We start from the raw sequence: 9,942 nt of genomic DNA, 5'->3' as shown, positions 1-9,942 counted from the left end.
TAAATTCTGGGCAGAATGAAAGTGGGTAATGAGCCAAAAGCTCTTTCCAAGGGGGCAGAAGTATACACACAATGGGCCTGAACGCCTGATCCTACAGTCAGACTGGGTTAGGGGCAGTGGTCTCCAACCTTTTCACACCGAAGATCACTTTCCAAATGTCAAGGCAAGCCAAGATCTCCCCCATTCCTTCCCCAAGACTCTAACCCTTCCTGGAGTCTCTGCCCTCTCCAGTCCCCTCCTCTCCATCATTTGCTGTCCCCAGACCTTACTCTCACTGGGTTGAGAGAGGAGGTGCGGGCTCTGGGTGGGGGGAGGGAGGGATTTGGGTGTGGGACGGGGTGAGAGGTGCAGGCTCTGGGAGGGAATTTGGGTGCAGGAGGAGGTGGGGAAGGGGCTGCTGGCTCAGGGGGGCTCCAGGCTGGGGAGTGTTGGGGTGCTGAGCAAGCTGCAGGCTTGTGGCTGTGAGGGTGCAAGAGTTTGGGTCGGGGTGTATGAGGGGCTCAGGGCAGGGAGGCTGAGAGTATGACAGGCTCAGGACACAGATTTGCAGAGTGTGGATGGTGCAGGAGTGTTATCGCAGACTGGGGATGTGGGGGTGCAGGAGTTTGGGGATGTGAGGGGCTCAGGGCAGGGGGTTCAGCTGTATGATGGGCTCAGGGCTGGGGACCGGAGGGGTGCAGGAGTGTTATGATGCTGCAGCCAGAGGAGGGCATGGTCCCAATTGGGGGCTTGTTGACCAGACTTCATTTTTAAATAAAATATTGTCAAACACAAAACATGTCAGCATTGTCTTCATTTATGGGAGGGGCAGGGAACCTGCTTTGGGTCAGGGGCCACTGACCCACAGAAAAATCAGTCGGGGACCACACAAGCGAGATGCAAAAAAAAAAACCTCTCCAAAAACTCCCAAGCCTCACTGATGTGGCCCCAACTGAGACACCTCACTCCCCTGGCACTCCAGCCCCATGGGGGGGAGGGGAGAGGGAGGTAGGACTGAGGTTCAAGGCCTCAGGCCAGATGAACTCTTCTGGGGTTCCAGGGTTAGTGGAATATGTGGCCCCTCTGCACTCTGAGGTGGGGCCAAAAACAAGGGATCCAGTGTGCGGGACAGGGCTGCCAGTGAGTGGGATAGGGATGGGGGTGCAGAATCTGAGTGGTAAGTAGGGTACAGGAGCAAGCTGGGGGTAGGTGTATGGCCAGGAGGGAGAGGGCAGGAGTAGAGTGCTGGTGGGTGTCTGGCCAGGGGGTAGGAGCACAGTGCTGGTTAGGGTCTGGCCACGAGGCAGGGGCAGGGTGCTGGATGGGGGGGGTCTGTCCAAGGGGCAGGAGCAGGATGCTGGTGCGGTTTGGGCAGGGGAAATAGTGCTGGTGGGGGCCTGGGCAGGAGCAGGGTGCTGGTGGGGGTTTGGGTAGGGGGAGGGGTGCTGTTGGGGGTCTGGGCAGGGGGAGGGGACAGGGATAGATCGGACAGTACCTAGAGGGTCCCGAAATTGCACACCAGATCCAGTGTCTCAGGAAGCATGCGAGCTGCTCATCCCCTCCCCAAAACAGCCAGCGCAGGAAGTCAGGCAGCACAGGGAAGGAAGTCCCACGGCTGCATGCCAGGTCCAACTTCTCAGGAAGCGCGCGGCTGTTTTGGGGAGGGGAGGAGCAGCGTGCGTGCTTCCTGAGACCCCAGATCTAGCGCATAGCTGTGGGGCTTCCACCACCCCTCCCCCCTCACCGCAAGATACCGATGCTACCTCTATTTTCCCAGGAGGTAGCACCAGCGCGGGCTCCTTCTTGGGGGTGGGAGGAAACGAGAGGAGGGCTGGAACACCTCACAATCGACTGGTTGTCCCCCGCAATTGACAGGGTTAGGATACTCCTGTGCCAGATTTCCGCTGTCCCACATGAGCACTGGGAATGCAGAAGTGTTACAAAAAAAGTCTAAAGATTTTTTTTTTCAATACAATTGCAAAAGTCCATTTTGTTTATTGTCCTCATGCTGCAAAGCCTTTAAACCATTTTTGCGCAAACATTCCAGGAAAATTCCCCTTCCACCAAAGACCTCACTTGCTTCCAGATTTTCCACCCAAGAGATGAACGTATCAAATAGCTACAAGCAACTGAAAACAGGATTAGATATGCCTCCTTCATGTTTTTGAAGGGTAACTGTTGCTTCTCTGACCATGTTAACGTTTCTAATAAACAGGGCTCGACAATGGGCGAGTAGATTGTAACCCGGAAGAGCCGGGTTCAGGCAACCTGATCGCCGGACACCGCAGCTGGCGGGCAGGGCTCGCCACGGTTCAGCGAGCCCTGCTAATAAAGGCATTTTCACAAACTCACCCATTTAAAGTTCACAAGGCTTGAGTATGATCAACGTTACTTCCTGTATAACATGGGCCAGAAGAATTTCATACAGCTATTCCTGCACTGAGTGCAAGAACTCAAAGAATGTGGGACAACACTAGCAACACAGAGGCACTCAAACAAAACAGAGGGAACAGGGGCCAACTGGTAAGCTCTGTGCATTAAAAAAGTTCACTCGGGGTCTGAGAATAGGGTCTATTGTTTAGCAGAGCACTGACAGGCCCACATCATTACTTAAATTGGATTGCCAACCCTCCAGGATGGTACTGGAGCCTGCAAGAATTAAAGATGTAAACATCCAGCCAAATTTGTAGCACCTTAGAAACTAACAAAAATATATACATAGTGTCGTGAGCTTTCCTGGGCACAATCCACTTCTTCAGACGGCAAATATGGAGTGGGTTGGGCCCATGAAAGCTCATGATACTATTTATATATTTTTGTTAGTCTCCAAGGGTGCTACAGGACCACTGTTGTTTAAGTTTTTTTAGTTACAGACTAACATGGCCTAACCCTCTGAGATTTCAAATCAACTTGATAACCCTACACTTAAACCCTACAGAATTAGTGTCTGTGTCAACTCTGAACTGGAGTGAATTTCATATAGGGGATTTATATGTGAGGTAAGGAGGAAATTTGCTCACCCAGCGCCTTCCAAAGCAGCCGTCATAGAATCATAGACCTCAGGAGGACTGTAATGGACCTCAAGAGGTCAACAAGTCCAGCACCCTGCACTCATGGCAAGACCAAACACCATCTAGATACGAACAGCCAGACTGGGTCAGACCAAAGGTCCATCTAGCCCAGTATCCTGTCTTCCAACAGTGGCCAATGCCAGGTGCCTCAGAGGGAGTAAACAGAACAGGGAATCTTCAAGCAATCCCTCTCCTGCCACCTATTCCCAGCCTCTGACAGAAGCTAGGAACACCATTCCTACCCATCCTAGCTAATAGCCATTGATGGAGCTAACCTCCCTGAATTTATCTAGTTCTTTCTTGAACCCTGTTAAAGTCCTAATCTTCACAACCTCCTCTGGCAAGGAGTTCCACAGGTTAACTGTGTGAAGTAAATCTTCCTTTTGTCTGTTTTAAACCTATTACCTATTAATTTCATTTGGTGACCCCTAAGTGCTACCAGACCATTTGTTGTTTTTTAAGTTTATCCTAATTCTTATGTTATGCGAATAAGTGAATAACTTTTCCTTATTCACTTTTTCCATACCACTCATGATTCTATAGACCTCTTTCTTACCCCCACCCCAGTCTCCTCTTTTCTAAACTGAAAAGTCCCAGTCTTTATAATCTCTCTTCATATGGGACCCGTTCCAAACCCCTCATTATTTTTGTTGCCCTTTCTGAACCCTTTCCAAGGCCAATATATCTTTTTTGAGATGAGGCAAACACATCTGTACGCAATATTCAAGACGTGGGCGTACCGTGGTTTTATATGGAGGCAATAAGATGTTCTCTGTCTATTCTCTAACCCTTTTTTAAAGATTCCTAACATTCTATTTGCTTTTTTTTGGCTGCCGCTGCACACTGAATAGATGTTTTCAGAGAACTATCCACAATGACTCCAAGATCTCTCTTGTGTAGTTGTAGCTAAATTAGTCCCCATCATATTGTAATGTATAGTTGGGATTATTTTTTCCAATGTTCATTACTTTACATTTATCAGCAGTAAATTTCATTTGCCATTTTGTTGCCCAATCACTTAGTTTTGTGAGTTGGGGAACCTGGTTGTGTCTGTTGCCCAATCACTTATATCATCTCTGACAGACACCTCTAACCTGCTCTTCAGTATCTCCAGAGATGGAGATTCCACAACCTCCCTAGGCAACTTATTCCAGTGTTGAACCACCCTGACAGGTAGGAAGCATTTCCTAATGTCCAACCTAAACCTCCCCTGCTGCAATTTAAGCCCATTGCTTCTTGTCCTATCCTCAGAGGCCAAGAACAATTTCTCTTCTTCCTCTCTTTTAGATACTTGAAAACCTCTATCCTGTCCCCTCTCAATCTTCTCCTTTCCAAACTAAAGAAGCCCAATTCTTTCGATCTTCCCCTCAGAGCTCATGTTCTCTAGGCCTTTCATCATTTTCGTTGCTCTTCTCTGGACCTTCTCTAATTTCTCCACATCTTTCTTGAAATGCGGTGCCCAGAACTGGACACAATCCTCCAATTTACGCCTAATCAGTGCAGAGTGGAGCCAGATTCCAAACTTTCCTTAATCTTTCCACTTACTTCATTGGGCTTTATCCCATTATCAACCCATTATCTTCTTAACTAGGGAATGCATCTCCCCCTTCTCTGTCTGTTTCTCACTACCACTTGCTAAACATGTGGGCTACGTCTACACTGGCCCCTTTTCCGGAAGGGGCATGTAAATTTCATGAGTCGTAGTAGGGAAATGCGCGGGGGATTTAAATATCCCCCGCGGCATTTAAATAAAAATGTCCGCCGCTTTTTTCCGGCTTTTAAAAAAGCCGGAAAAGAGCGTCTACACTGGCCCCGATCCTCCGGAAAAAGCGCCCTTTTCCGGAGGCTCTTATTCCTACTTTGAAGTAGGAATAAAAGCCTCCGGAAAAGGGCGCTTTTTCCGGAGGATCGGGGCCAGTGTAGACGCTCTTTTCCGGCTTTTTTAAAAGCCGGAAAAAAGCGACGGACATTTTTATTTAAATGCCGCGGGGGATATTTAAATCCCCCGCGCATTTCCCTACTACGACTCATGAAATTTACATGCCCCTTCCGGAAAAGGGGCCAGTGTAGACGAGCCCGTGAGGACACAGTAGTAGCTGGCTCCTTCCACTGTTTCCCTGGTTCTCAGCAAGGAGCTTTTCCTGGGTCCTTTCCCAGCTCAGGGAGTTTCACCATCCCTCAGGTTAGGGGGAGTGGGAGCACCTGGGAGATGCAGTGTGCCCCATAAGGGTACCCTGCAGTACTCTTGTGTTATCCTTAGGGCACTGCTTATGGCCTGGAAGCACAGCAGCTGAGTGTACGGTGATCTGATCCCCATGGGGTTCTGTGCCCAGAGGAAAGGAGGCTTTCTAGCCACTCTGGGTGAATGCTCTGCCCTGGTGTCAAACGGGGCTCTCCCGGGGCAGCTGGGGTAAATCACAGCTGTACAAATCCACTCTCACGCTGACACAGCACCTATACACTGCAGTGCTGCACGTGGAGACATGGCCTGAGTGTTTTGATCCTGCTTTCAAGACAGCCTGTTTGGAAGTCCTCAGTACCACAGCTAGGATGTCAGAATGAGCTCCCCTGGCAGATGCGGAGCGTGAGAGGGAGCATATGGGAATGACAACCCTCTCCTTGCCATCACAGTGATTCACACAAATTTATTTTCTTCCCCTCATTAAATCTCTAGCTGTGCCAGACAAGGCATCAAGCAGACTAGCAGTCCCAGCACTGCTGAGCAGACTGGCTCTAAACCTGGAGCAAAGAGCAGCTTCCAAAACTGGAGGGTCCATGTTTCTTCCAGAGCTGCCGTCCATCAGCTTGGCCAGTGATGTCTGGAGCCTGAGCTTGCTTCGCCATTCTTTACAAAACCCTTGCAGACCCCTTCCCTTGCTAGCCACTAGTCCATTAGCCCAGCAGCCTCATCCCAGGGGTCATTGGCATACTACCACTTCCCTTTTCAGGCCTGGCAGCATGGCTCCTTGGGGATGAGCAGGGACAAAACCCTCCCAAGGCATCTCAGATCAGCTTGAGAAAACGGCTAACAGCAATGATGGGCACCAACCAAACCCTGAATCCAGCACCCCTGAACTTTGGGCCTAGGCCCCTGTGTTGTATGAATAAAGAGACAGAAAATGCCAACCTGATTCTTGCCTCACTTGTACTAGCTGACTCCAGCGTAGCTCTGGAGACAGGCACCAGAACTGCAGCATTATTACTATGCTTTGTTCTTTGTCCTGGGGCACGTCTAGGAACCGTGGTCATGGGGCTTCTAAATCCATCGCATTGCTTTCATTTTTTATGATTCAAAGGGAATTAAATATCCATCTATACATTCTGAGCAATACCAGAGCTATTTAGTTCTCCCCATCCATGCAGTTATTTTACATTTTGCATTCCACATTTGGATACAAACCGGTGACTCGGTTTCACTTTTCTTTTTAATCTTTTCCCTGTACTCAGTTTCTTTCTGTGTTTCAATCTCTCCCACACTCCCCAGTCAGTTTCACAGGCAGACACAGGCCCAGTAAAGTACTATGTGGTGAGTGGCTGTCCCCCTTTGCTCGGGCTACACTCCCTAACAACACCTCATTTTATGAGCAAATGGATGTGGGTAAAAGCCTGGGCCCTACTAAAGCTGTGTCACTTCTGAGATTGATCCGTCATTTTGGGGGTCATCTACAAGCTAATCATGTCAGCTTACAGAGCCCTCCAAAGCACAGGGCCGGAGTTGATGCCCAAGTTCGCCTTCCCCTAGGGATGGCTCTGATTGTGGGCTGACAAGCCTTGCTCCCAATGTAAGTAACAATTATTGTATTTAAACGTCATGCTCATGATATACACTTTGTGTGGCTTTGTGTTCTCCCTGAATATCAACCACCCCGTCAGTGTCCATTACCATTTTCATGTTTTAGGAGCTTAGGCAGTGCAGATGCAATGAATGCCGGCTGGAAATGGGACGGGAGCGGGGCTCTGCAGGCTAAGATCCGGCACGCAGAATGGGATGCGCTGCTGGACCAGCAGGGGACCAACGGGCCCTGTGCACTGCAGCTGTGCCCAAATCCAGCTGTGCACACCCACCACCATCATCAGCCAGTGGACCCCCCCCACTCACCACTGGTGGGCCAGTGGCTGGCAAGCAGCCATCCGGCCAGCAATAGGACTCACCAGTACTGATGGGGGCGGGGTGTTAGAAAATACAGGGCAATTTGCCCTTTTTAAAGAAAGAGTCAGAACACCTGTAGGAGGGGTTAAATATGGGAGAGAAGAGAATGGGAGTCCCGCTGGGATAAAGAGGCCTGGAATGGGTGGTTGTTATGACTCCTCAGCCTGCAAGAGCCCAACTGAAACAAACACGGCCACAGCGCAAGGAAACCTTTGCAGGCACATCCCACCCCACTTCAGCCCCAACAAGGGGGCCTGAGTTCTGAATGGCAAGCCACTGCTCCCCACACTACCTGGTGGCAAGCTATTTGCATGAGACTTGTGAAGTGTCACACGCTTGCGTGCGAAGCGTCTCCCCTCCTCCTCTCCCGGCGGCTCTGCGCGGGGAGCCAGCCCGCGACTGCGTTCTACCCGCAGCGTTCCGCGGTTAGCTCAAGGCCCTGGTTCAAACAGTGAGGACAAGCCACGGTGGGCATCCCTTGCTGGGTGGCTATAGCTCACTCTTCACAGACCCTGGGCTCATTACAGCTGGGACCCTGCTCCCATGGAAGGCAACAAGGGACCTCAATGGTGCAAGATCAGGCCCTTCCCCACACCAGGAAAGAAACCCCCACTATCGGCTTGCGGAAAAGGGACTTTGCACTCACTTCTCCGCGGCCCACAGCCTTCCCCGTCTAGGATTTACGAGCGGCTGTTGGGAACATGACAGTTTTATCCTTCTCCTGAGACTTCATCAAATAACAATGGGCTCTGTGAATGAAGATGGACTGAGCGTAGCATAAACCTCCCTAACTCAATGCTTCCCCAGGCTCCCGTAAATGCAGAGGGAGACCTTCCTACGCAGGCTCGCTGTATATGGGTGAACTGCACAACTAGCACATTTGTGACAGCGGAGAAAAAGAGCAGCCCATAAAAAACCCACAAGCATTCCCGGCAATGAGAAAGCATCTGAGAGGGCGAAATTTACACCACACCAGCTGCCAATAAAACAGAAAGAGCACATACACTCCTGGCCCTGGGTAAACGGCTAGCAGGAGTTACTGTGGATGGGAGACACAAGCTTTAATCTACTCCCTCTCTGCTGTCTAATACTGAACTACAAGTCTGTACAGATTTCTCACCTCTCTCCCTGTCGGGAATTTAAGGCCAGATTTTCAGAAAGAGCCCACAACTGGGGCCCAATCTCCAGTGATGTACCACACCCATATGGGCACCAAAGCAAAAGGTCAATTATTTACCTGGCATGCTGAAGGCTGAGCCCCAGGAGAATCATAGAATCATAGAATAATAGGACTGGAAGGGACCTCGAGAGGTCATCGAGTCCAGCCCCCCGCCCTCAAGGCAGGATCAAGCTCCGTCTACACCATCCCTGACAGATGTCTATCTAACCTGTTCTTAAATATCTCCAGAGAGGGAGATTCCACCACCTCCCTTGGCAATTTATTCCAATATTTGACCACTCTGACAGTTAGGAATTTTTTCCTAATGTCCAATCTAAACCTCCCCTGCTGCACTTTAAGCCCATTACTCCTTGTCCTGTCCTCAGAAACCAAGAGGAACAAATTTTCTCCTTCCTCCTTGTGACACCCTTTTAGATATTTGAAAACCGCTATCATGTCCCCCCTTAATCTTCTTTTTTCCAAACTAAACAAGCCCAGTTCATGAAGCCTGGCTTCATAGGTCATGTTCTCTAAACCTTTCATCATTGTTGTCGCTCTTCTCTGTACCCTTTCCAATTTCTCCACATCTTTCTTGAAATGTGGCACCCAGAACTGGACACAGTACTCCAGCTGAGGCCTATCTGATTGGTATCAATTCAATCTGGAGGAAGGGCCATAGAGCTCCAGTTTTTTGAAAGTGACAAGCCTGGCCCTCCACTTTTCATCCTGGCCCCAACTTCTCACCCCTCTAAGCCCTGCTCTCTGACCAGGCCAGAAACTTTGGAGATGGTGGCTCTTTCCCCTACCTAAGGCAGCCATGGGGAGCTGCAGATCCTCCACCTCCCGTGGATAGAGGACTCAGGGGCTGGGAACATAGGATGAGAGATGTTCTCAGGCAGGTGGATGGACCCAGGCTCTGCAGCCTGGCTCTGGCTTGGCTGCGGGGTCCAACCTTGGGGGAAGAGGAGGGACAGGGGTAGGGCCATAGAGGGAGCAGGGCCTGGGTCTCATGGCCTCTCCCCATACACACACTTTTAGGAAGAATCTGTCACTGCTGTCTGTCCCTGTATCTTCAGAAGAATTATCCCACTATGTAGGGTGATACCCCAGGTATCCCCCGGGCTCCTCTGCATCTTAATGTGCTACACAAGAGAGATTCAGGCTAATGCTGCTGGAGTGATGGCCGAGATGTGGGTGAAATTAGCACTCCGGGAATTAGCTAACCTACCAACTCTGCCACAGGACAAGCCCAGTGGCCAGCACCCTTTCATTGTGTCCTGCCCACTGGCCAGCAGCCTTTTGTTGAAAAATAACAAGTTTGTGATCAGCTTAAGTATAAGGGAAGGATTTTATTTATTTAAGGTTCTTCTGCTTTATTTATTTAACTTAGAAATCCAGGTCTTTAGCCTAAAAAGGTAGGAACATTTGGAAAGCTAGTGAACTTATGTCATCACAAGAGATTGATGAAGAGGGGAAGGGATCTTTGTTACCATTTAATTCATATGCCACATCAACATTAGGGAGGAAAGACATCTTTGCTAAAGATGTAATAGCCTCTCCCATTTGATTATGAGCTGATAATG

This window comes from Pelodiscus sinensis, chromosome 14, assembly GCF_049634645.1.
Source record: "Pelodiscus sinensis isolate JC-2024 chromosome 14, ASM4963464v1, whole genome shotgun sequence".
NCBI classification, from domain to species: domain Eukaryota; kingdom Metazoa; phylum Chordata; order Testudines; family Trionychidae; genus Pelodiscus; species Pelodiscus sinensis.
Note: the sequence above shows the minus strand (reverse complement) of the source record.